The 14,718-nt window shown below is 40.5% G+C and overlaps 1 protein-coding gene and 1 long non-coding RNA gene across 6 annotated transcripts in view; one reads left to right on the top strand and one right to left on the bottom strand.

Moving 5' to 3' along the window:
* LOC103346519 (golgin subfamily A member 2) overlaps positions 1–11,551 on the bottom strand; it is a 108,653-nt gene extending 97,102 nt beyond the window's left edge. For 2 of the 5 annotated variants that reach the window (XR_016236848.1, XR_016236849.1), the window contains exons 1-2: positions 11,413–11,551; positions 11,230–11,323 (exon numbers count right to left, since the gene is read on the bottom strand). The gene's annotated coding sequence lies outside the window, so the exon portion shown is untranslated. Of the gene's footprint in view, positions 1–9,426; positions 9,651–11,229; positions 11,324–11,412 lie in introns of those variants that run through there. The other 3 variants (XR_016236847.1, XR_016236850.1, XM_089336792.1) reach the window with 3 other exon arrangements.
* Positions 11,552–11,634: 83 nt separating this feature from the next.
* On the top strand, positions 11,635–14,493 carry LOC138850459 (uncharacterized). The gene is made up of 2 exons (XR_011390228.2): positions 11,635–11,829; positions 14,119–14,493. It is a non-coding gene; the product is annotated as an uncharacterized LOC138850459 (long non-coding RNA).
* Positions 14,494–14,718: the final 225 nt, after the last annotated feature.

Raw genomic sequence — 14,718 nt, 5'->3', positions numbered from 1 at the left:
GCACTTGGACCATCTTCTGCTGCTTTCCCAATCACATTGGCAGAGAGATGGGTCTTATGTGGAGCAGCCAGGTCATGAACCAGTGCTCAAATAGGATGCCAGCATCACACCTGGCAGCCTCACCCACTATACCACAATGTTGGACCCTTATATAAAAATTTTAAGTAGCACAGAGATGAGAATATAATTCACTTATCATGCAATTCAGTCTTCAGTTACATGTACCTATCACCACAATAAATTTATAATCACGCAAAAGAAAAAAGGTGAGGTGAATCTAGTGGTGAAGATGCTGCTTTAGGTCTGGCACTGTGGCATAGTGGGTACAGCTGCCACCTGCAGCACCAGCATCCCATATGGGCACCAGTTCAAATCCTAGTTATGCCACTGCTGATCCAGCACCCTGCTAATTTTCCTGGGAAAGCAGTGGAAGATGGCCCAAGTGCTTGGGCCCCTGCACCCATGTTGAAGACCCAGAAGAAGCTCCTGTCTCCTGGCTTTGGATCAGCCCAGCTCTTAACATTGAGGTCACTTGGGGTGTGAAACAGCTGATGAGAGATCTCATACTCTCTCTCTCTCTCTGCCTCTCTCTCTCTCTCTTTCAAATAAATAAATAACTCTTAAAAGTAACTCAAGAGTCAGGTGTTGTGGCTCAGTATGTTAAGCCTCTGTCTTAGGCACTGGCATCCCATATGGGCACTGGTTCTAGTCCTGGCTGCTCCTCTTCTGATCCAGCTCTTTGCTATGGTCTGAGGAAGCAGTAGACAATGGCTCAGATTCTTGGGTCTCTGCACCCATGTGGAAGACCTGGAAGAAGCTCCTGAATCCTGGCTTTGGGTTGGCACAGCTCTGATCATTGTGGCCATTTGGGAAGTAAACCAGTGGATGGAAGACTTTTCTCTCATCTCTCCCTCTCACTGTCTGTAACTCTATCTCTCAAATAAATAAATAAAATCTGAAGAAAGTAAAATAAATAAATAAATCTTAAAAGAGCAAAAGATGCTTCTTGGGACACACACATCCCAGAATGCCTGGATTTCATTCCCAGCTGCATTCCTAATTCCATATTTCTGCTAATGCCCACCTGGAACCACATCAACCATAAGTAAAACACTCAAGTAGTTAAGAAAATTTGAGCCATGTTGGAAGCCTAGATTGAGTTCCCAAGTCTTGATTTTGTTAAATTATTTGAGTAATTGACTAATCATTTGGAAATGGAGAGAGAGAGAGGAATTTCCCTTTGACTAGATAACTCTGCCTAATGCCCCTAACATTTAGGGCTGTGGTAAGCCCAACATGGTTGAGGAATTCCATCCAGGTCTCCAGTATGGAAGGCAGAAATTCAAGTCTGCCTTCATCTGCTGCCTCCATTGCACATTAGCAAAAAAAAATTCAGTATTCAATATGAATTGAAAGCACAATGGCTAGCGCCTGACCCAGCATGCTGATATGGGACATGGGCATCCCCATCCATGGCTCAGCCTGCTGTACTGCCATGCCTGCCTCAGTAGCTCCCAGGTTTAAGTTAACTCAGCCTCACTGATGTGAGCATTTTGATATCTTCCCCATCTCCTTGCTTCTAAAATTAGCAAAAGGAATTAGTGTTGTGACACAATAGATCAAGCCACCCTCTGCAATATTGGCATCCCACTGGGCCTTGGGACTCTGAACTCATGTGGGAGACTTAAATGGAGTGTTGGACTGTAGCCTTCCAGCCACAGCCATTGAAGCCATTTGAGGAGAGTGAACCAGCTGATGGAAGATCCTTCTTTCCCACTCTGTAATTCTGCCTTTCAAATAAATAAATAAAATAGAAAAATAAAATAAACACAAATAAATAAGTAAAAAAAGAGTACTCTTTTGCTTTTCTTCCATGTCCCCAATGCTTTGAAACTAAAGCCACTACAAATATGCTGTTTGTATAGATTTGTCTACTATGGATGTTGAGTGTACTAGGAAATCCAAGTGTTCTGACCAATATAGAGCCTCTGTCACTTGAGTGGGATTGAGCCCTATCTCTCAGCTGTATTTATAAAGAACATAATTCTGGCATCAGGTAGCTGCAGATAGGAGAAATCAAGATGTCTTTCTCCCCAGGTGGCAGCTCCCAGCAAGAAGAGCCCTATGTTTCCCATTGTTCCTGTGTGGAATAGCTTCCTTTTGAGTCAGGGCAGGAGAGAGGGAAATCAGGTCTAGATTTAAATAGTACTGCTGAGTCCCTCTGCTCTTAGCAAATCTTAGATTTTCCTAATATTTAGCTGCTAAATGTCTTTGAGACCATTTCTAGAGTCTTTGCAGGGATATTAGTTTGTAAAGTTGTTTTGATTAATTCTACTGGAGTGAGGGTCCACACAACTACTCACACTGTCATGTCAGAAATCTCTCTAGGAAACTTACAACTTTATTGTTTGCTTGCTCAGTGAATTATGAATTATGTTTATAATTGCCACCTAGTAATGGCATATCAGCTAAAAGGAATTAAACTCAAATATCTTATAAATGACTCACATTATTATTTATGTACATTATAGACTGCACAGATGTTATGAAGATTGGTGTTATTATAATTTTTCTATTTCAAATCCCGTAAGTCATCCCCATTCTCATGAAACTAGTGATAATCAGTGCGTGAACTGACAACACACAGATAATAAACTTAAAGATACATTGAACAACATTACAAGTGACTACCAAAATGCTGAAAACCTTACTAGGATTCCTTATACAGCTAATTTAGTAATCTCTCTGAGAAAATTATATGCGTTTAAAATATTGTCTTCATTACTAATTCTATATCTTTTATTTATTTATTTATTTATTTTGGATAGGCAGAGTGGACAGTGAGAGAGAGAGACAGAGAGAAAGGTCTTCCTTTTTGCCATTGGTTCACCCTCCAATGGCTGCCGTGGCCGGCGCACCATGCTGATCCAAAGGCAGGAGCCAGGTGCTTATCCTGGTCTCCCATGGGGTACAGGGCCAAGCACTTGGGCCATCCTCCACTGCACTCCTGGGCCATAGCAGACAGCTGGCCTGGGAGAGGGGCAACTGGGACAGAATCTGCCACCCTGACCAGGACTAGAACCTGGTGTGCCGGCACCGCAAGGTGGAGGATTAGCCTATTGAGCCATGGCGCCGGCCTAATTCTCTATCTTTTTTTAAAGGACTAACATCTGTCCTTCTAAAATTACTCCAAACACTTTAAAGAGATGAATCCCCTTCAAAGTCATCCATGAAGAAAGAATTGTCTAGATTCCAATATTGGAGTGAGTCGGCAGAGAGATCTCTGTCTATCTTTCAAATATAAAACTATAGACCAATATGCCTGATGATTATAGATATAAAATTTTCATAAGACTAGCCATCAAATCCTACAGCAAATAAAAACCAATTAGGATGTGTCCTGGGGGTATAAGGGATAGTTAAATGCATGCAAATCAAAAAGAAAATAAATCACATCAACAAGATGATGGATAACATCATTAGAATGATCTCAATTGGGGTAATTAAAGCATTCAAAAATTAACATCAATTTATGACAAAATTGTGAGCAACATATTTTTAGAAGGATCATACCTCAATACAGTAAAGCCTGTATATTATTAACCCATATCTAACATTATGCAGAATGGCAAAGAGCTGAAAGCATTTCATTCAAGATCTGGAGCCAGACAAGAATGCTGAGTCTAACCACTGTTATTCAATATTGCACTGAAAGTTTGCACCAAAAAAGTAGGCAAGTGGCAGAAAGAAAGGCTGCTAACAGGAAAGAAGAAAGCAAATTATGTTCTGTTTTCAGATGACACAATTCTATACACAGAGAAGCCAAATGACTCTACCAAGAGACTTCTGTAACTGATCAATGGATTCACCAAAGTTGCGGGATACAAAATGAACACAGAAGAATCAGGAGCACTTTCGTATCCAATAGTGAACTCACTGAAAACTATAAAAAAATTGGATTCACAACAGCTGCAAGAAAACAAAAGACCTTGGAATAAATATAACCCAGGATGTGAAAGACCTCTGCAAGAAAAAAATTTACAAATAGTGATGAAAGGAATTGAAGAGAAAAGGTTAAAAACTGCCATCAGAACACAAATAAATTCTTCATAGTATTACACAAAATGAACTTAAAAATAATATGGAATTGGGGTCAGCATTGTGGCATATCACATAAAGCCCCCATCTGTGATGCTGGTATCCCAGATGTGCTCTGGTTTGAGTCCTAAGTGGTCCACTTCTGAGCCAGCTCTCAGCTAATGGCCTGGGATAGCAATGGAAGGCAGCTCAAGTACTTGAGGCCCTGCCACCCACATGGAGGACTCAAATGAAGCTCTTGGCTCCTAACTTCCATCTGGCTCAGGCCTGGCCACTGTGACCATTTGAGGAGTGAATCAACAGTTGGAATATCTCTTTCTGTCTCTCCCTCTCTTTCTCTAATATTCCGACTTTCAAATTAATCAATGTTTTGGAGAATTAATATGGGGTCAAAAAGTAGCCCAAACAGCCAAAGCAATACTGAAGAACAGCATTCTGGTATCACTAAAATATCTGAATTCAATACAGATATTTATAACAGATAGTATACTATAATATTTGTTAATACATATATAATATAATAATATATAATTATACTATATTGCATACATATTACATATTATATAATATATTATATTATGATTATATTATATATTATAATTATATATAATATATTATATTATGATTATAATATATTATAATACATATAATATGTAATATATTATATGTATTGCTTTATAACAGATATTATAACCACTGGCATTAAAACAGACACATAGACCAATGGGACAGAATAGAGGTCCCAGAAAGAAACCCATACATCCACAGATAATTTACATTTGACAGATACTCCAAAAATATGCTAAAGAAAGAAATCTTTTCAGTAATTGTCCAGAGGAAAATGGGTATTCATACTCAGAAGACTGAAAGGAGATTGCCCCAATGTTACCCTACACAAAAAACAAATTTACTCAATGAACTTAATGTAAGACATAAATCTCATAAAGAAGACAGGGAACTCTACAACACTGGCATAAGCAATAGCTTTGAATAAGATCCCAAAAGTGTGGGCAGTAAAAACACAAATATATAATTTTGATATCAACTAAGAAGATTCCTAAAACCAAAAACAAAAATATAAACAAAACAGCCACCAAAAGGAAGATATAACCAATTGAATGAGCTAAAACATTTGCAAACTATGCATCTGACAAAGGACTGATACACAGAATACATACAGAACTGGAAAAATTGCACAGTAGCAACAAGAAACAATATAGTTAACCAGTAAAAGGACCTGAATAGGGACAGGCGCTGTGGTGTAGTGAAGAGTTAAAATTGTATATGTGCGGGTGTAAAAAGTTAAGCTTAAGCTTACAGGTTTAAACCTTCCTGGTACAGCTGTAAAAATAAGACAGAGTGAAGTAGCACCTTGACAGTAGGGACTCCATTTTGGAGCACTTGAGACTCTATTCTGAGAAAGCACCCCCCCCCCACCATGAGACTCTGGTCTGAAACTATGATCTCAAATAGTCGGACAATAGCAGTGCACTACATCACCCTTGGCAATGCACAAAAACCCCCTAGCATGATTGCTCAAGCTTAAAAGTAGAAAGGTTGCACCTGGGTTACCTGGGCTAATAATAAAGATGTGATTTGTCTGTGTCTTACATTAATGTCAAGTCCTAATTGCTAATTGTAATATTGTAACTGGTATTGTCAAGATTATGATAAATATTAATTTCACTTAGGTTTTAGGTTATGTTGACCCCAGTAACCATATACTCTCTTTTGATTTTATGTACACTCTTTTGATTTTAGCAACTGTGTATAGCAACCGTGCATAGCAACCATGTATTCCCCCCTTCCCAGTTTTGCGGTTTTTGCCTTTATAAACCCTAACCTTTGATTATTTGGGGCTGCTCTGTTCATGTATGATCAGACAGCCCCAGCATGCTGGGTAATCAAAAAATCTTTAACCCTTTGCTGGTTGCATGAGAGAAAAGTCTCTTGGAGTCGTTCCTCGGGCGGTGGGCTTTTTCAGACTCTAACAGTAGCAGGTAAAGCTGCCTCCTGCAGTGCCCACTTCCCATATGGGCACTGGTTTGAGTCCTGGCTGTTTCACTTCCAATCCAGCTCTCTGCTATGACCTGGGAAAGCAATGGGAGATGGCCCAAGTCCTTAGGCTCCTGCACCCACATGGGAAGACCAGAAGGAAGCTCCTGGTTCCTGACTTCAGATCAGCACAGCTCCGGCCATTGAGGCTATCTGGGGAGTGAACCAGCAGGTGGAAGACTTCTCTCCCTCTTTCTCTCTCTCTCTCTCTCACTATACCTCTGCTTCTCTGCAACTGCCCTTCAAATAAATAAATAAATCTTTAAAAAATTAAGTGAAGGTACAAAAAGGAATTCACTTTGTTTGTTTCTACATAATTTACCAGAAAAAAGGTTTATCCAAAATGATATCAACTCAGTCATTACAACTTCTGATAGATAAAAGGAATGACAAATTATACAGAAGGTAGGAGGAAGGGATTGGGAAAATTCTATTAAAAGTTATCTGCACTACCTAAAAAATAGCATGTTACTTGAAAGTGGGTTTGGGTTATTTGATAATGTACACTGCAAACTCTAGGGAAATTATTTTAAAATATTAGAAAGCATATATCCTTGACATCTTAATAGAATGCTCAACTTTAGTGAGAAGATGTGGGCCTTTGGTATAGTGGTTAAGAGAGAGTTCTGAATGCCACCATCCCACACTGGAGTCCAGTGTTTTAGTCTTGGCTACATTCCCAATTCCCACTTTGTGCTAATGCATACCCTGGAACGAAGTAGGTAATGATGTGATTTTTGCATCTCTGCCATCTCAATTTCAAGATTAATTTCTTGGCTTATATCTTTGTCCAGGAAAATCACAATTATCACACAGGAACTTGGAGAATGAACTTGCAGATGGCAATTCCCTCTTGTTTTGCATTGTGTGTCTCTCTGCTCATAAATAAAATAGATGCATAAATGTTTTGAAAAATAAAGTGATAAGGGGCAGCACTGTGGCACAGTGGGTTAACACCCTGGCCTGCAGCACTGGCATCCCATATGGGCTCCGGTTCAAGTCCCGGTTGCTCCTCTTCTGATCCAGCTCTCTGCTATAGCCTTGGAAAGCAGTGGAAGATGGCCCACGTCCTTGGGCCCCTGTACCCATGCGGGAGACCCAAAAGGAGCTCCTGGCTCCTGGTTTTGAATCGGTGCAGTTCCAGCCATTGCGGCCATCTAGGGAGTGAACCAGCAGATGGAAGACCTCTCTCTCTCTCTCTACCTCTCTCTGCAATTCTGCCTTTCAAATAAATAAAATAAATCTTAAAAAAAAAATAAAGTGGTAAGTGAGAAAACTAGGGAAACTTTATGAACAAAGACAGTGTTGGGTGTTGGGTGGAGCATTTTACACACTACTTCTGATGATCACATCCCATATCAGAATGTCAGGTCTGAGTACAGCTTTTCCAGTTCTGATACAATTTCCCTCTAATGCATACTGTGGCAGGCAGCAGTTCATGCTTCTAGTGTTTGGATCTCTGCCACACATGTGGGAAACTTGGAAGGACTTGTTGGCTCCTGTGCTTAGCTTGAATTAACAATTGTTGCAGGCATTCAGAGACTAAAACATTAGATAACATCTTGGGCTGGCACCGTGGCTCAATAGGCTAATCCTCTGCCTGTGGTACCGGCACACCGGGTTCTAGTCCCAGGCAGGGCACCAGATTCTGTCCCAGCTGCTCCTCTTCCAGTCCAGCTCTCTGCTATGGCCCGGGAGTGCAGTGGAGGATGGCCTAAGTCCTTGGGTCCTGCAACCACATGGGAGACCAGGAGAAGCATCTGGCTCCTGGCTATGGATCAACACGGTACGCTGGCCACAGCACACAGGCCACAGCAGCCACTAGGGGGTGAATCAACAGAAAAAGGAAGACCTTTCTCTCTGTCTCTCTCACTGTCCACTCCTGCCTGTCAAAAAAATAAAATAAAAGATCTTTCTCTTCCTCTGTCTCTAGATCTTTTTCAAACAAATACAAATCAATAAGACTTTAAGAAAGAATTATAATAAAGGGGAACCAATTTCAAATATGCTGCATATTAATCCAAATACAGCAATCATCATCTTAAATGTGTATTAACTAATGACTCCAATTAAGAGACTGACACAATTCAATTAAGACCAAGACCCAACTTTGGATCTACAGGAAAATTATTTAAATTTAAAGAGACATGGAGGGGATTTGAGGCCATGTTGCTCAAAGGAGAATAAATTTCAACCCCATAGGAAGAATAACTTGAAAATGTACATTGTACAACATGATAACAATAGTTAATAACAATGTGTTCTACTAAGGAAAATAATGAAGAAATTAGATTTTAAGTGTTCTCATCACATAAAAGACATATGATATTTTATATATCAACTGAAGATGCATAAATATATTTTAAAGGCAAACATAAAGACATAGACTAAATATAAAAATAAGCACCATGCAGCCCCATGAAGATGCCAGTGGAAAGCAAGTATTGGCTCTTTCTGATGCCCTGTCCCCATTCTGATGTTATTTAGAGATCCTACCCAGAGTCATCTCATTAACATAGATGTAGCTACCATCTGAAATGTGTGTGTTAGGCAGGAACAGAGCCAGGCCTACCATTCAGGAAATTTCAGAGGTCTTAGGATCTCTGAGCCAAAAATGACCAAGTCAAGTAAAATTTTTATTATACCAGTCATGAAAATAATCTCAAATTTAAACTTTCTCAGCCAACAGAAACTGATCTTCCTAGACATTCAAAATTGACAAATTATACTCTGATTAAACCAAATCTGTGGATGCAAAATGCATGTGCATTTGCTTTTCAAATCTGGCACCACTTAGCTAGGTCAGGTCTTTATTTACTTTTACAAAAGATTTCCCTCCTGCATAAGGCAGATAGAACCTAGAGGGCATAACTCATTTCTGTCCTGCCCCTTCAATATCAGCATCAAATTAGCTGTCACTAATATGTCTCCCATAGTGGGAACTGAACTTGGGAGAAGAAATTTTAGTGTCCCAATGGGTTAGCAACATTGATGGAGGGTATACAGTAGATACCATTTGCCTTAGAGACATCCAATGTCCCCCTTCTTACTACTGTTCTTTAGGAAGAAACAGCCAGGGGCTGGCACTCACTCACCTGATACTCCTAGGGATCTGGCCCCTGGAAAATCTGTCATTACCCACAACTCAGGACAAGGGAAAGAGATGAGTGTGTTAGGGAGACATTGCCCTGTAAAGCTTCCGAGGGGATTCTCAAACTGATGACATTTTAATAAGATGTCTGCATTTAAGGGAGATAAGAAGAAATGGACAGCTTTTTAAAAATGTATTTTATTTCACAAGTAGAGCTGCAGAGACAGTCACGGAGAGATCTTCCACTAAATGGTTCACTCCTCACATGCATGCAAAAGCCAGGGCTGGCCCATGTTGAAGCCAGGAGGCTGGAATTAAATCAGATCCTCCTATGTGGGTGATTGGGACCCAAGTACTTGAACCATCACTGCCTCTTCCTCAGGTGAACATTAGGTTGGAAGCAGAGCTGGAATGCAAACCAGGGGTCTCTGAGAGGGACTGTGGGAGTCCTAGGAACATCTTAACCACTACTACAAATACCCATTTTAAACAAAGATCTCTTTACACTTGGGTGTCAGGTAAGCATTCTTAGCTTTCCTCTAATAGGATAGGTTCATAGACAGAAAATAAGTGTTTTAAAAGGTTAAGGAATTTTCTTGTGGGGAAAAAAGACAATATTATTTTAGCAATAGTGTTTTAACTGAAGCTGAATGAAATATGCCATAAAGAAAATCATTGATGGTGTTGTGAACTTCAAGGAGCAGTTAGCATTTGGCAACATGGGAGGAGATTTGGACATTTTTACTGATTTTTTGTTTGTGTTTAAAGATTTATTTATTTATATGAAAGGCAGAGTTACAGAGAGGCAGAGAGAGAGAGAGAAAGAGAAAAAGAGAGAGGGGTCTTCCATTTGCTGCTTTACTCCCCAAGTGGCTGAAATGGCCAGAGCTGGGCCAATCCAAACCCAGGAGCTAGGAGCCAGGAGCCTCTTCCAGGTCTCCCACATGAGTGCAGGGGCCAAGGATTTGGGCTATCGTCAAGTGTTTTCCCAGAGGAATTAGCAGGGGGCTGGAACATTAGTGGAGCAGCCAGGACTGGAAACTGCACCCATTTGGGATACCAGCACTGCAGGCAGCAGCTTTACTCACTATGCCAGGGAAATGGCCCTGAGATCTTTTTTTTTGGGGGGGGGCAGGCTTCATACTCTTTATTGAATATGGTTTATCCCTCTGAAACTCTTTGGGGCTGGCTCTGTGACACAGTGGGTTAACACCCTGGCCTGAAGTGCCAACATCCCATATGGGCGCAGGTTCAAGACCTGGCTGCTCCACTCTGATCAATCTCTGCAATGGCCTGGGAAAGCAGTAGAAGACAGCCCAAGTGCTTGGGCCCCTGCACCCATGTGGGAAACCCAGAGGAAGCTCCTGGCTCCTGGCTTTGGATCGATGCAGCTCCAGCTATGTGGTCAATTGAGAAGTGAACGATCCAGTGGAAGACTCTCTCTCTCTCTCTCTCTCTGCCTCTCCTCTCTCTGTATAACTCTTTCAGATAAATAAATAAATCTTTTTTTTTTAAGAAAAAAAAAAGAAACTCATGGGGAACTTTAATTCCAAGTATAAGAACATAATCGATGGGACCAAGTGGAATATTCCAAGTAATGATTAGGCTCAATCTATTCATATGATTAATGGACTATCTCCAGAGGGTCTGCTGTAGAAGCCACTTTGCCCTGGCCACACCAGCACTTCCTTTATTTGACCACATGGTTTCTGCGGCACCCCAAGCCTCTGCCAACAAGAAGCCATCGCCAGATGCTACCTCGCAACCTTGAGCAGAACCTTGAGTCAAATAACACCCTTTTTTCATAATTTACCTGGTTTGAGATCTTGTGTTATTATTAACATAAAGCTACGCAGGGCCCTAGGAAGAGCTACACTGAAAGGACCGGGTTACTGACATTAAACCTTGTTTGCAATTCAGGAGACTCCGGTCATCCCTAGAGAGAAAGGTGGGACAGAGGACCCGCAAATCAGCTTCTCACTCACGTGACAGCCAGATCTGAAGTCTGAATTCTAAGTTCCTTCCTGTCCTCATCAACAATGTTGGCGGTTTCGGGGCTCCAGAGATGAGCCACAGTCACTGCAAACAGGGCCAGGACAAGACCCTCAGGGCTCCGGCTGTGGCCCAGCTCACATCCTGCGGGCCTGACGGGACTGGACCTCACTCACCATTTTCCAGCTTCTGAGGAGTCCCGGTCCTGAGGTCTCTGTAAGAGGGAGCGGAAAGGCTGACCACGGGAGGCCGCGACCAGGAGCAGAGCCGGGAAGCAAAGAACGGCGGAGCCCAGAAAGAAGATTCACACAGCGTTGCCCAGGCCAACCTGCTTGGGTAGGTCACACAATGGCGCGCACTTATGGCGTCAGAGGAGACGCAGCCAATCAGATGCAGCCTGCGGGCCTTGGGACTGTGCTGTGTTGGGGGAATAAGGTGGGTGCCTTGGGCTCAAGTTTGAAGCTGTCTCTCCTCTTCCTGGGACATGACACTCCCACAGCAGAGGGGGCCGACACCTTCCAGACCATCTCCTGAAATACTTCCCTGTTCCATTGTCTGTGATCCTGTGATTCGGGGCTCCTTAAACGTTTTCCGTGAGTTATGGTTTACTCAGTGTTTGGGCTCTAGGTCTTTTCTTTATATTCTTGTTTTTATTTTTGTGTGAGTTTGAGATTTTTAGTACTGATTTGCAAACGGTTGAGTATTATTTCTTGGTCTCATTGATCTTTCTAGAGATTTGTTTCCTAGTCTGTATTTTGTCCTTCAAAAATGTTGCCTATTTGTTTTTTTCTTGTGCCTAGTAACACCCTTCATTGTATATATTGCTCTTGAACCCAAGAATCTTGCTTAATCCTCTCATCAGTTTATATTTGGTTATGTTCTATTATATATATCAAGGTTTTCTTGGTGAAAAATTGACCCTTTTACCTAATATTTCCTGTTCCTCAGTCAGTTTCCCTGACTATACCCCCAGAACAATGTCGATGAGACAGAAGGAGAGGTAGATCCTTGTCCAAGTTCTTCCCTGTTCCATTTAATCTATATCCGGGCTCCTTCATCTCCAACACTTCTTTTTACAGAGTAACTTTTGGCAGTTTTGGGTACCACCCTGTGTCTTTCCAAAGCTGCTGCTTCTGTCAGGTGTCTATGCTATTGACCTGTACCCTGTGTCTTCCTTTGGCTCTGGGCCTCTATGAATCCAATCCAGCCCACTATCTGCATCCCAGTGGTTTTGTATGCTGTCACATCAGTTGTGCCTCAAATGTCCCCATATTGTGTGACAATTTGTTTATCTGTTCATCTACTGCAGGGCATCTTGGTTTCATACCTGTGAAATCCAATATGAATAAAACTATTGCATTTATGTTCAAGCTGGATAGTGTGGAATATGTATTTTCACATAAGCTGGGTAAATTATATGGAAATCTTTGCTGCATTGTATGGTAACACTATTGAAGACTTCACAATCACACCTCCAGATGTCTTGTAAAGTACCCTTATATATTCTGACCAATAATGAATGTGATTTTTGTTTTTTCGATATTCTTGTCAATTTTTACCCTGCTGTGTTTATTTGTTTATTATATCTATCTCAAAAATATTAGTGCTTAATGCTGGTTTAATTTGAGTTCTTTCTTTACAGTCCTTTCTCTTATCTCATAATTTTATGTGCTTTTTTCTAATCTGCATATATTCAATGTAAAGACAATTCTTAGTTAATTTGCTGTTTTTAAATTTGATAATTTGTCACCTCATTGCCGAGTTTTACAGTCTTTATTAATTTTTCATTCAATGACTGCTGCTATTGTTAAATATTTATTTATTTATTTATTTATTTGAAAGGTCGAGTTACAGAGAGGAAAAGACAGAAAGAAATATCTTTGACCCACTGCTTCACTTCCAAAATTGCTGCAATGGCCAGGATTGGGTTAATTCAGGAGCTTTATCTCAATTTCGTTCATGGATACAGAGGTCTAAATACTTAAGCAATCCTCCACTGCTTTTCCATATATATTAGCAGGGAGCTGGATTGGAAATGGAGCATTCAGGACACAAATGGCATAGCAATCTGTGGCTTCACCCAACATCTTGTAATACCAGCCCCACATATATACTTTGCTAATATTCTCTCCCAGGATAAGATGTATTTTTCATTATTTTAAAAAAATTCTTTTTGAATATAAGACATTTTTAATTTAATAGAATACATGTTACATGACCAGTATTGTAGCAGAACAGGTGAAGCCATTGCCTGTGGTTTTGGCATGCCCTATGGACACTAGCACAAGTCCTGGCTGCTTCACTTCTATTTCAGTTCATTGATAATGGCCCAGGAAAGCAACCAAATATGACACAAGTGTTTGGGCCCCATTACCCATATGAGAGACCTTGATGAAGCTCCTGGCTGCTGGCTTCAGCCTGGCCAAATGCTGGTTGTTATAACCACTTGAGGAATGAACCAGCATATGGAAGAAATATCTCTCTCTCACTCTTTCTCTCTCTGTCACCCTCTATCTCCCTCTGTGTGTGTGTGTGTGTGTGTGTATAATTCTGACTTTCAGAATTATAAAACTAAAGTCTGCATTATATTTTTATTGATCATATATTCAGTGTTGCATATAAAACTAATGCAATTAATTTCTTTTTTCATTTTACCTATGTGAAAGTCTATTCACTATGTTGAATGAGTTTATATGTTAGGTCTAAAATATGTATCTCTGTTTTTTTCTCCACTTGCTCATCCAAGAGCACTATATCCAATTGTTATAAATACATATTCATCAAGGGCCAGCACTGTGGCATAGTGGCACAGCCACTGCCTGGGATGCTGACATCTCATATGGGCACTGATGCATGTCCTGGTTTCTCCTCTTCCGATACAGCTCTCTATTATGGCCTGGGAAAGCAGTAGAAGAAGGCCCAAGTGCTTGGACCTGTGCACTGATGTAGTAGACCTGGAAGAAGCTCCTGGTTCTTGGCTTTGGATCAACACAGCTCTGTCCATTGTGGACATTTGGGGAGTGAACCAGTGGATGGAAGACCTTTCTCTCTGTTTTTCCATTTCTCTGCTTGTAACTGTATTGCTCAAAAAAATCTTAAAAGGAATACATGTTCTTTGTACCTTTCACCAAGATCAGTTAAGTATAAATATTTACCTCCATATATTTATGCCATCCCCTTTAGCCACATTTCTTCTTTACCCAACATCATGATCTTTTGATTACTGTATGTTTATAATAAAACATGAAATCAATAAATGTTTATTCCTCAGATTTACTATTATTCAACAATGTCTACAGTTTACAAATTCAGAAAAATGTTGATCATTGTCTACAGGACAGCTTACTGGAATTTTTATTGGACCATGCTGAATCTTTTGGTTCATGTGGGAAGAATGAATACCTTAATACTATTGTGTTTTTCAGATTAAGACATAAAATCCATCGATTTAGGTTTTTTCATAATTTTTCCCATACATTTTG

This window comes from Oryctolagus cuniculus, chromosome 7 (genome assembly GCF_051225735.1).
Source record: "Oryctolagus cuniculus isolate XC-2025 breed Fujian yellow rabbit chromosome 7, ASM5122573v1, whole genome shotgun sequence".
Lineage (NCBI taxonomy): Eukaryota > Metazoa > Chordata > Mammalia > Lagomorpha > Leporidae > Oryctolagus > Oryctolagus cuniculus.
This window is presented reverse-complemented; position numbering and strand designations above follow the sequence as displayed.